Genomic DNA, 13,349 nt, shown 5'->3' on the forward strand with positions numbered 1-13,349 from the left:
TATATATATATATATAGTTTTCTAAAATATAAAAACGTTTAGGTAATATAGTACATGGTAATGAAAAAAGTTGAGACCAATTCATCATTTGGCATGCCTAAGTCAAAACAGAACTATGTTAAATAGCCAGAAACAGAATCATGAAAAGAATACACTTAAAGAAAGTCTGTATCACATGATAATAATGTGTAGGCAGACAACTGATTTCCCACCAGTTTTTTTCTCAGAAATTATAATATGGAACAAATTAATGCTTAAATCATTTCAATTTGTTTTTATGTAATGTGCTTATTGTCTTCATATATTTTAGTACTGAATTTCTAATAAATATATTGAAATGTTCTCATTGCCTTGGTATTACAGTTGATGCAGGAGGTAGCTTGTGACAGCCCTCACTGGCCTCCCAAGCAGTTCTGCCTTCTTAATCCCCTCACTTCGAATATGGATCTATCATAACTTTTGCAAGACAAGCCACCTTAATGGGGAGACCCACCTGGAAAAGAACTAAAAGAAGTCTTCAGTCAACAGAGAGCAATAAACTGAAGATCCAAGGCTAACGGTCCTTACATTGACTCTTGCTAATAACAGCATAAATATGAAATCGATCTTCCAAAATTGGGGCTTTCAGTTCTAAGTCCTTAATGTATTCCTTTTGACATGCCCTAAAGTCACGTCTCAGCTGCACCGTGCTTGTGCTCACAAAGATTGAGCCAACAAAATTATGTGAAAACACATGTGTATAGTATTAAGCAGCTAATTTTGTAGTATTCAGTTATGGAGTAATGTACTAGGACACAAAACCTGACATCCACAACTTAACAGACCCTTTAAATTTGCCTCACTATTTCAGGGAAGTCAGCCCATAGACAACTGGTTCCAAGACAGACACTTCAGGTGAGAAGGGCAGGGCAAGTGAACGATAACTTCCTTCTAGACGGCCAGGAAGCGGAGTGGGGGCCAGCTGCAGAGAGTTAGGGACAAGGGACCAGGTGTTGTACCCAAATTCACACCTCCAAGATCCAGCCAGACATTCCCATACCTATCCTTCACCACTCATTGGAGGCTTCTGAGGTGATCAAGTTGATATGGCTAAGCTTAATTTTCTCAGTTGGCAAATATTTTGTGTCATTGCTTAGAAGAATCTGGTCACCACCTCTTTGTCTACTTTTGCTACTAATGGAGGTTTTTCCTAGTTTTCTTTACTGTTCCTTATAATCTTTATTGTCATGTGGCAGAGAGTTATAAAAATGAGCTTATTAGCAGGGCCAAATTCATATGTTAATACAGCTCCAAGAGTTTCTACTTTGAAACTTTTATCTGTTCAAACTATTTAGGAGCATTTTACCATTTTTCTCTAATTTGATTTCATTTGCTATGGAAAACTCATTCGTCTCTTATACTTCAAAAAGGATTCTGCTTTATCATTTGATAGCATTTTATCCCTTAATTCCCTTGTGAGCTTTGATCCGAGAGGTTTCAGAAAATATATTTTGGAATATTTGTCTATTTTTCTTGTTAATTCAAGAGCAGTGCTATCTTATAGCTTTCTGGATTCTAGAAGAAATCAAATCCTCTGCTTTATTTGTACTTCATTGTGTGTACCCCAGAATCTGAATAAAATTAACAATCAATTAAATAAGTAGTACAAGGTAATAAGGTTTAGCTTAATAAAGGATTATAGATAATGGAAAATTTTAAAACGTTGATCAATTCTCCTCAAATGTCTTTTTTTTTTTTGTATGAGGGATCAAACACAGGTTCTAGCACTTGTGATGCAGGCGGCGGCACCACTGAGCTAAATATCCAGCCCTTCAAATTTGTGCTTTTAATCTCTTTTATAAAGAAATTTCATTTTAAAATGCAACAAGAAAACAAATTACAACCAAGAATAGAGCAGTAGTAAAATGAGACATTTACTTTTCTAAAACCATTTAGTAGAAAAGCTCTCTTTTCTCTGTCATATTCTTTAAAACCATCGCATTTATAGAAATAAATTGAATTTCATTTGTGGAATCTCTAAGCACTATATAATCCATAGGTTTTTTTGTTTTTGTTTTGCATTGAGTAAGCAAAACATTTTAAAGACATCTAAACAAATGGAGCTGATCTAGTTGTAAAATCAATGAGGGCAATTAGAAATTATTTGCAAATACTATTTGGACATCTGAAAGATATTTATTTACATCACTGTAAGAAAAAGTTTTGTTTCTCTCTGTAATGTTTTTCCTCCAGGTTAAAGATGAAAGTTGGAGTCCATTCATACAGTGTGCAAGTATATATTTTCTGCTTTTAAATGTGCAGCATGATTTTGTTGACATATCTCTATTATAAACTTTATTTATTTTTAGTGGAGGGTAAATGTGTTTTTTGAGTATCTGGAGATTAATATCATAATACCCTAGGTCAATCTGGCAGATTTTATAGATAACATAGTTAAATATCAGTGTAGAATATATAGCATATCAATTTCTAATACAAATTCAAATGAGAAAAAAATATAAAAATAACAAATATTTGAACAACTTTGGAGAGACTCAGTTTAGACATAGTTTATAAACACTATATGTACACATTCAGAGAGATTCATATTTTTGCCCAATTCAGCCAACTGCAATGTTCTCAAATATAGGATACTCAAATTCTTACTAAATAGAACTCGATCTTTTTTTACATTGAAAGAAAATGAGCTTGAATTGCCTTTCCTGAAATTAGATTCCATGGTTTCTGAGAACACTGGTGATATCAAAATCACTAGCCTGGACCTCTGTAACTTTCATCTTTATCAGAAAGAAGCTGGCTGCATAGAGTATAGGAAAATAATAGGAACATGAATAAAGGATATTGTCCTATTTTAAGTATTTCATAGCTATGGAGCTATTTCAGTTAATTCTTTCATTATGCATGTAATCTATTTCTACAACTAGTTAATGTTAGGTAACAGAGAAAAATGACTGTATACTGAATTTCACCATTTAAATGAAATATTCTATTGTATTTACTTCTTTTACATTCCAAGTTATTTTTCCTTTGTTATCCTTCCTTGGAATAAGGAAAAGTTTGTGATTCAATAAATGAATTATCAGGATTTAAAGGAATGTTATATATCTACTTAACAACTTTAACACTGATTTTATTTCCATAATTTTACTTTCTTAAATAAGAAACAACTATAATAGAAAACATTAACAGCAATAGCTAACACTTATTGATCAAAGTTTGTGTGAAGTAATTTATTTGAATCCTTTCGCAGCTATATTTAATCTTCCTTTTATGTATGAGGACACTGACTCTGAACTACAGTAATGCTAGGAATTGCAACGAGCGGGACTCACGACTAAGGAGTCAATTCTAGGGCTAACGCTCCTTTCTTCATGAACCTTATACAAGGATATAACTAAGTACTCCACAATGACACAATAGAGCTACGACTTCTACTAAGAGAGAAAGGTCATTTGAAAATGAGAAAGGGACCAAGTGATGGAGGGAGGATGAAAGAAAGAGAAAAGAAAGGAACTGCATTAAGGTGTTTTATAGACATGTAGTAATTCCATGTGATGGATGTAATCATCATGTAATGCAATCATGTACTACTGCAAATTTCAAAAGTGGAGAGTTTTAAAAATTTATACTGTACTGAATAGAAACTTTTACAAGTTATGGTTCAGTCTTTATAGCAATTAACTAATAGGAATAAAATATCTGTGCTATATTTTATTAAATATGTACATTGGTCCAAATCATCAAAGTCTAATCTTATATTTTCATTGAGCATATCATGCTTAACTGCTTTACTTTGAGAATGTAAAATTGTAGTTTACTTAAAACCTTTAGTTAGGAAAGCCAAATATTTTGAAATACCCAATTTATATTAGTAAATTCACTGAGACAGGATAACTAAATATGTTGAAAGAGATTAAGAAAAAAACAACTGAATACTTACCAATAGGCTTCTCCAATTCCTTATATGTGCTCCCCTGCTGAGAAATCTGATTCTACTTATATGATTGTTAAAATGTTAAATCATGGTCGTGGCCAGTACAAATTAGGTACTATTCCCCTATGTGCAGCTTCAACTTCTAGTTTGAATTTAATCCAATTCTCCTGTTAAATAAGTATTTGTTAGGACATTTTAATAAAACATTCAAGTACTTTGCATCTGAATATCATATAAATTTCAAATGAATTTTGTTATAAATTTGTCACTGGTGTGATACAATTTATTACACAGGCAGATTTTAACTCTGGGAATTTTGGACAGCATACACAAGTGCAATGTAAAGAGTAAAAAAATGCCTAATCATTTAAACAAATGTAAAAGAGAATTTATACACTCACAAGTTAATGTGATTTATGCAAATTGTAGCAAGGGACAACAGTATGAGATGTATCCTGACTACAACAATACTGCCATATAATGTAATTTTAATTTGCTTACCACAAATTTACAGTAATGAATCTTAGTCCATAAGGAAAGATTTGTATATCACGTCATGTTCCATTCTTCCAAACTCAGCCTCTGTTGCGTACAAAGAAATGCCTGTGCTTGAGTCTAAGTAATTTTTCACTACCTTAAAAACTATTCATTGCAACTTCTGGGAATTGAAAAATAATATTTTAGTGATTAAATTACTTTATATGAGCATTATTAACTTCTTTGGAAAATAAACAAAAAGTATAATTGAGGTGCTACAAAACAAATTCTAAATTTTTTGTGCGAGATTGTCAGTTTCCAAACTATCATCATTGGTTGAGTTTGCATTCATTTCATTAATTAGGATATATATGTTTTTCTTTTCGTTTGGTGCCTTCATTGTAATACACTTATAAAATCCTACCCTGACATAGGCAAATACCAAATAGTATCTCTGGTGTGAAAAACTAAAATGGTAGTCAAGATTCTAATGGGATACTTAGCAAATAGGAAGAAAAGGACCAAAGGTGTAGGGACAGTGAGAAGGATAGGGAAGGGGGAATAAGGGAAAAGGAAAAAAATATGAGAAAATGTAAAAATGGAATTAAAGTGTTTGAAGGTGGGTATATATATATTCTTAAAGAATACTAGTATATTCAAACAAACAAACAATCAACAACAAAAAATGAGCTGGGCACGGCAGGAGGATCACTGTGAGTTCGAGACCAGCCTGGGCTGTCTAATGAGTTCCAGGTCAGTCTCAAACTACATAGTGAGACCCTGCTTCAAAAAAAAAAAATACTGGTATATTGCTATGAAATTTTACATACAAATTTAAGCTATTATATTCTAGGATTCAAACAAACAAACAATCAACAACAAAAAATGAGCTGGGCACGGCAGGAGGATCACTGTGAGTTCGAGACCAGCCTGGGCTGTCTAATGAGTTCCAGGTCAGTCTCAAACTACATAGTGAGACCCTGCTTCAAAAAAAAAAAATACTGGTATATTGCTATGAAATTTTACATACAAATTTAAGCTATTATATTCTAGGCATCATAGTTAATACCAATAGTGAAAGGATATGGAGTTACTCCCAAGATTTCTGACTTCCTCAAAGATTTATTATATCAATAGTATACTCACCTCCATAATGCTGGAGTGTACACCATCAAGTACAGGCTTTATGATACTGTATCCATTTTTACCATCTCCTCATAATGTTTGCTAAAAGAATATTTTTCTGCCCTTTATTGATTCCATTGCATCTACATTATTGAAATCCTAGTACCAAAGAATACATATAAAAGGCAACTCATATATCATTATGGACATTTCTTTCTTCTTGACAGATCAAGTGTGATGTCTTTCTGTATTTGAAAAATTAAACCCCATTGCATTAAATCAAATACTTTGGAAGTACAGGGACATACAAAATGAAACCAATGATTTCAAGGAAGAGGAAAAGTAATCTTATATCTTTAAAAGCAGTGATGCAGAGTAATTTTTGATTTGAAAATACTTGCATTCTCCATGCATGTTATACTGTGTTTTATTCAAGAACTATTTAAAATATTTATAACTTGCTTAAAATATACACAGCATGTCAGAGACCAGATAAATCCAATGTAAAATGAGCAGAGTGAGCTATGCATAACCTCATAGGACAAATTACATGAATACATGTGCAGAAAGATTTACATTTTTGGTCCACTAAAATTGAAAGTTTTCAGTGTATACCTCTATTTGTATTACTACCTGGTATTAAGAGAGCAACAATTTGCCTGGCTTTGTGGCTGTTGGCATTACTTTACATTGCACGAAATGGAGGCACTGTCATATAAAACAGATCAGTTCCAGTGCACAGTTGGGCATAGCATGATGCTTCATTTTTAAAGCATCCACGAGCAAACTTTCTCTCCTTTTTTTCTTTTAGATTCAATAGTTAATAAATTACTTCACTGAAGTTTGTATATTGGCAACCACTTCTTGAATGTAGTCCACAAACTATGTTTCTTCACAATCCTGCAGGAGCCACTTTTGTCCCAGAGACTCCAAGGGTGACCTTATCGCATCCTTTCCTGCTCTTGGTTTTTGGTCATTGTCTGGTCTTGTTTTCTTCAAGTTGCAAGGTGTAGTCTGTTACTTTGAAATAGTATCCACACATGGTTAATATAATGAACCAATATAACACAAAACAATAACTTGTTAAAGCATTAAACCATCACATTTTTATTTCCCTGGGGAAACATTCGTAGGTATACAATGGTACTTTGATAACATCTCACTTTTGTCCTACAAGCTATGCCTCTCCTCCGTGGGGTTCCTCAGAAATGGGGAAATTATGTTTTATTAGGAAATGGGCCAAATGTCCATACTCATATGGATGGCGTTAATGGTTCTGACCAGTTTCAAGCAAGGCTTCCCCTTTTCCCATGGCCTCCCTTCAGTGTATTACAATATTCTCAGTAGCTGTGCGGTTTAAGGAAAATAAAATGTTCTAATGACCAAAGTCTATTATATTTTTCTTAAAATGAAGTGGCAACAAAACAGAGAGGTCCTGGCTTTTCTCCGTGAGCCAGTTCTGCCTTAATTAAGTTTGAGTGGAGGAAGGGCATTTAGATTAAGAAAGGCTGTATGAAATCCTGCCTCATAATACATAATTACCTACCTTTCTAGTCACACAACATACTTAATGTTCCTGAGCTTCAAGTTTCTCGATTCAAATTTCTCCCCATTGTAGGCAAAAGAGGAGTGGTTGAACAAGGCAAATGAGTCATAAAATTATGGACAAGCCCTTCCCTCTCATGTACTCTGACTTCAATGTCAATATTTCAACTGTCAAGCAGAATAAAATATGATGTATATAATGATCAAATAGGAATTTTATATAATACCTGTTACACATACTTTTCATATAACAGATTAAAAGTAAACCATGTCCCAAGAAAAAGAAACTGGATGAGGCTACAATGGAAAACAATCAACATCTTTGATTTGCCAAAGCAAAATTTTAATAAAGAGACTACTTTCAGATAAATTGCTTATATCTTTTATAAAATTTGAAAGTCTTTGAGTCACGAAGGTATATGTTGCAAGGGAAAAAAGAAAATCCCTTTACAATCTATGAAGGACAGATTGGCTTCCTCTCCTCCCTACCTGGGGTACCCCACAAAATATTAAACTACAGACTGTTAACAAGAGCCCAGAGAAAAGAATGAAGGTTTACACCATCTCTTTACAAAATGATAGTGAAACTCTCACCTCACTTCTTGCAAACAAAATCCATGATCGTTTGGGAGGCTACAAAACAATGAGAACATATAGCTGATTAAGTGCCTATTTACATACAGAATCTTACTTTCTCAGGCTATTCCATGGTGATAGGAAAACTGAGGAACAACCAGCATCCTCCTTGACAAATGTTTAGGGAAAAATGAAGGGTGGTAGAAAGAGGTAAAGGAAAAAGCATTACTGAAATAGGACTGACTCTCTACCTTCATATCCTGAAGAGAAACAGTTCAGGCAATAGGCTCATCAGCCACCATTTCAAACTGCCCCACATGTCTTATTAATCATGTGATGAAATCTCCTAGTAGTAAAAAATGTAAATTGTCGTAATTACTATTGGCATGTCTGGATTTTACTTTAGGATTGAACTTGTTTAATTCTTTTGGGAATTAAAAAAATTTTTCATAAAACATGAATTGCATCTCTGTTGGCTGGAAAAAAAAACAATTCAACTACTTTTTTTTCTGCTATCTGTGCCCCCTTTGTCACAAAAAAGGTAATTTTTATTCTTAATATTTCATATCATATTAATATTTAAATATTTACCAGTATTAAAATAATTTTATAAATGTAAAATATATAAATATAGTTCCTTAAAGTAGGTTTTACATTCCTTTAAAGATACACTCAGTCAATCCTTATCTTCTATACATTTATATTATGCAGTACAATGTTTACAAATTCAATAGTTGAGTACAAGCAGACAAGATCAAGTCACTTACTTGTATTTCTGATATATTTGGATAAAGTCTATGTAATTCTGTGTTTTCTTTCATAACATTTTTCTTTGTATTTTTGTATTGCCTTACCTTCTTCTTGATGAACATTTCCTCTAATTTTCTTTTCACACATTTCATATTTTAGTTTTCACTTTTTCTTCATAAATTACTAATGTGCATATTTAGCTATAATACAATTTAATTAATGTACTTGCCATCTGGCTGATGTAAGGATCATGAAATAATTTTTCTCAGATCTTTCTCTTTGGTTTTAAATATTTTTGTATTGTATATTGCCTGTAACCTGGCATTTTTTGACCCTCTGAAATTAGTTTTCAGTAAATGACTAGTGAATTAGCTGAATTTGTGAATTCTTTTGTCCTGTAATTTCTTTTTAATGAAATTTAGCCCTTAGTAATTATTTTTGACTTTAGGAAAGCTTTGTGTGATCTTCATACTGTTTTCTGTTCATTGAGATGGATAGAAAATTTAGAAAGTTTTCATAGCTAGATTTTTATCCAGCTATACAACCACATTAATTACTTTCCTTCGGAAATCCAGTCTTGGTGAAAGAAACTATCTGCCAATTTATGAAAGTCCCCTTGCTTTTCACTAATGCTTTGTCTATTGCTATGATGGATAGGAATTTTTTAATGATGGAAGCTTAATGTTCACACAATGTAATGATTCAGTGCTCAGTAAAAACTTTGAAACTATTTGATATTATTTCTTGAGATATTGCATATATTTTCTATTTTTCATCTAGAGTATCTCATAATGTTTGGATTTTTAACATCTCTTCCATATTAACCCTCTTTTAAATTTTTCGTGCATTGTGAGATATGATAAAAAGTTGGAAAATGCTACTGTTGAGTGCCATCCAACAGAAAGGAAGGCTCATGAAAACTGTAGTGTGTTCTAACCCACTTTGTTCACTGAAATTAATACTCCGCAGCTTCTGGCTCTTTCCCAACATCAGTGATCATGAAAAGTAAAAGTTTTGTACCAATTCAGGACATTGAGGCACCAGCAACAAAGCAACTAAAGACATTCACGAAAGAGGACTTCAAGAATGCTTCTAAATGTCCAAGAGTAACGGGATAAATGTGCTTGAAATGAGAGGTGGTTTGTTGAGGAACATCAATGTGTTTTTCTGTAATGCATTTTTTAGAATATGTAGATATTCACCATATTATTATACAATAATTATTATATAGGTAATTGGCTGAGCTCTATTGTATAATTTTGTATATTTTAAAAACTAGTGTTCATTTTAATTACCATATATTAATTTTAGAACTTGAATTAGTTCTTTTCCATTATTTCCTTCTATTGCCTAATTAATGAGTGGCATCTAATGATTCTGTACTAAGTATTGTTTTATATATCTTTATATATTTCATCAATTTTTATGCTCTTTCTTGATCCGCGTTAGGTTGTCTGGTACATTTATTCCCTAAAAGTGCTAATTTTCCTGTTCATGGCAACTGATTACCCCCAATAATTGCTCCTATATGTGGTGGGATTTTTGTTTTTTAATAATTTCATGCTGTTGTTGTTTTTGTTTATTTTATTTTCCTTTTGTAGAGAGTGTTTGTTTGTTTCTCTGTACCGGGGATCAAACTCAGGACCTTGTGCTTGCAAGGCAGGACTGGTGCCCCTGAGCTAAATCCTAAGCCCATATGCATTTGATTCACAAATATTTCAGTCCAGCGCATTTGCCCTTTTAGTTCTTTGTATATTCTTGATATTAATCCTCTGTCAGGAAGACTAGCTAGTAGGGTTTTCCCATTCTTCACTCAGGTGATTGTAAGTGCCATACAGAACTTTTTAATTGGAGGTAATCCCATTTGTCAGATCTTATTTTCTGAGCTGTTCAGGAAAGTCCTGTTCAGGAAATCATTGCCTATCCTAGTGCTGTATATTAAAGTGTTTCCTCTGTTTTCCTCTAATGACATCAAGTTTCAGGTCATGCGTTGAGATTTGATCCCTTTTGGCTCGATTAAAGTACAAGTAAGGGATAAATATGTAGCTCCTATCAGAACAGGTGAATGTTCATTTTTCCAAGAAACTTTTGTTGAAGAGCCCTTATTGTCTACAATGTATTTTTGGCTATTTGATTTGAATCAGGTGGCTGTTAATATGTAGGTTTATTTCTTGTCCTCTATTCCATTTTCCTGTGCATATATTTTTATACTACTATCCCTCTGCTTTTGTTAAAATGGCTCTGTAGAATTTTTCAACTTAGGAATTTTGGTGCATCTAGCATTGTTTATAGTTGTTTAGTTGTTGTTGTTGTTGTTTTTTAATTGCTCAGGATCTCTTTCTCCACTTAAGTCTTCTCATGCTTCCAAATGAACCTTAGGATTTTTTTCCTATTTCTATAAAGTAGACTATTGATATTTTGATGGCAATTCATAGTGTGATGGCAATTTTAATTGCATCTGTGCATCACTTTGGGTAGTATTTTAATGTTCATCCTGTCAATTCATGAATATAAGAAGACATCCACTCTACTATCTTCCTCAATTTAATTTTTTTCTTAAATGTTTTCTGTTTTTTCATTTTCTCATACTTTTTTCTTTGTAAATGGGGAGGGGAAGGGGGTGAACGGAGGGCAGGGACAAGGAGAAAAATGAGAATCAAGACCTGTCATATGAAGGTATAAGATACCAGTAACGAATGTAACTGTATACCTAAAATGTACCAGTAAACTCCATAAAAAGGAATGAAATAAAATAGAATAAAATGTTTTCTAGCTTTCTATTTCCGAGGTCTTTCACTTCTTTGAGTAAAGCATATTAGTTTCAATATTTAAAAAGACTATGTGAAACATGCTCACCATTTTAGCCATCAGATAAAGGTAAATGAAAACTACATTAAAATTCCATCTCACTTCATTCAAAATAGCTATTATTAAGAAAACCAAAAGCAACAGATATTGGTGAGGATACCAGGGAAAGTAACCTTTTATACACTGTTGGTTTAGCTGTATTTTAGCATAGGTACTGTAGAAAGCAGTATGGGACTTCCTGAGAAAACTAAAAATATAAGAAACATAGGGTCTAGCCATGTGATCCTGGGTAAATACCCAAAAGAATCAAAGTCAGCATTTTACAGATATAGTAGCCCATGTAGATCATACCACTACTTACCACTGCCTACTTGTGAAATCAGCCTTGGTGCCAAAGAGTGGGTGAATGCATGAAGAAAATGTGGTATACAGTATGTAAACAATAGAGTGTTATGCAGCCATAAAAAACAATGTCTATAGGAAAACAGATGGTGCTATCCTCATTTAAAAGAGTCACAGATAAATAAATATTGCATGTATTGTTTCATTATGGAATCCAGGGTAGGAAGGAGCACGAAGTACAGGGGGAAGTGTAAGGTCAGAGGACTGGATAGAGAAGGTAAGGAAGGCAGTAGGCATCTGGATGCTATCAAAGTACATTCTATGCATGGATGGATTTTTCACAGTGAAACCTGTTATTTCTTACAATTAAAATACATTAATAATTACAATAAATGAGAAATCGATCTAGATTTTCAATATGTAAATATATACATATATCTACAAAATATCTTAAGTGTTTTAGATAACTGTTTCTAAAAGAAAAAGAAGCATCCTTTTAAAAACAACAGCTCTGATTTACCTGGATCTAAGATTACAGCTAAATTTGGACACATTGCATATTACTCTTTCATTGTGCTATCAGCTCCCGCTCCGCAGTAGAAACTCAACTCCACGCTTCACATCTGTGAGTGATTATGACCTCATTTCCTGTCTCTCAAGATCAACACTCTTGCTGGAGCTTCAAGTATGATTGAGTATGTTCAGTTTTCTGAAATTTTGCCCTAACTCTGGTCCTAAACGCCTGCTTCTGTTCGACTTAATGGTCCATTTTCTCTTCCGGGTAGCAATTCAAACCCTAGTTTTCACATTCCTAATCATATCTCCATAGATCATAAGGGATTCATAGCTACATATAGTCCTGATTTGGTCCCCTTACAGTTTATAATATGAAAGAGTATCCTTTTCCTTTGAAAATGCTATTTTACATTAATTTGTACATCATTTAAAGTAATTTTCTTTATTACACCAACATTTTTGCTAATTTGACTCCTAACTAATTATAAAAATGCACTGATTGCTCTGTATTTTAAAGCAATTGTTTAAAAATGGTGGACTGACATTTCTTTCATTGACCAGATACCTGCCAACGTGCTATATTGACTGGACCATCCTCTAGGCTCACTTATTTATATCTGGAAAAAACAAATATCGTGGAAAAATAATGCGCACAGATGGGGAAGCCATACAGTAGTCACCATTACACTCATTTAAAATGCCAAGGATGTAGAAATCTCTCATCAGTCAACTCAACTCTATGAAGTAAGCCCTCTTTGAAATCACTTAAGATTCACCATTGATGCTCATAGTGGAATTGAAGAATTGAAGAGGACCTGACAAATTATGTTTGTTACGACAAGACATTGCATAGAGGCTCTTTTGAACAAGCACCCCCACGGTACTTGTCAGTGTGATGAAGAACTTTTTGTTTCCGGTCTCACTGAAAGCCCAATTTGTCTTAACCAAAGGAGAAGCATCAGAAGTGGACATTTGCACGTGTAAAATGGAGTTGATGCTCGAAAAACTTATTTGTTTCTCTCTTTCTCCTTTCCACATGCGTGTGACTGAATGGAAACAGAAAACAGAGAAAGAGAAGGAGTTAGAGGCTGAGCAAGAAAATATATTCTATCTCTCCAAGTTCTTTCTATGGAAGCCTAATAAATATTCACGGGAAGAAGAAAAGTCAGTTTTAATTGAACATGGAATCAAATATTTAATTTGGCTCAGCTTCTTGCATGATTGAACACAAACATAAATTAATGCCAGCTACCCACAGTGACGTGAAGGAAAGAGA

The 13,349-nt window shown here is 33.3% G+C and overlaps 2 long non-coding RNA genes across 3 annotated transcripts in view; both read right to left on the bottom strand.

Moving 5' to 3' along the window:
- The window catches only part of LOC104851398, a 9,934-nt gene extending 4,308 nt beyond the window's left edge, over nucleotides 1-5,626 (bottom strand). For both annotated transcript variants that reach the window (XR_777205.1, XR_777203.1), the window contains exons 1-3: nucleotides 5,558-5,626; nucleotides 4,436-4,516; nucleotides 3,941-4,101 (exon numbers count right to left, since the gene is read on the bottom strand). This is a non-coding gene — a long non-coding RNA (uncharacterized LOC104851398). The remainder of the gene's footprint in view (nucleotides 1-3,940; nucleotides 4,102-4,435; nucleotides 4,517-5,557) is intronic.
- LOC104851392 lies at nucleotides 5,627-12,172 on the bottom strand. The gene is made up of 4 exons (XR_777201.1): nucleotides 12,078-12,172; nucleotides 7,676-7,714; nucleotides 6,170-6,556; nucleotides 5,627-5,695 (listed from the first exon to the last, which is right to left on the bottom strand). It is a non-coding gene; the product is annotated as an uncharacterized LOC104851392 (long non-coding RNA).
- Nucleotides 12,173-13,349: the final 1,177 nt, after the last annotated feature.

This window comes from Fukomys damarensis, unplaced genomic scaffold, assembly GCF_012274545.1.
Source record: "Fukomys damarensis isolate Sample0158 unplaced genomic scaffold, DMR_v1.0_HiC HiC_scaffold_3, whole genome shotgun sequence".
NCBI classification, from domain to species: domain Eukaryota; kingdom Metazoa; phylum Chordata; class Mammalia; order Rodentia; family Bathyergidae; genus Fukomys; species Fukomys damarensis.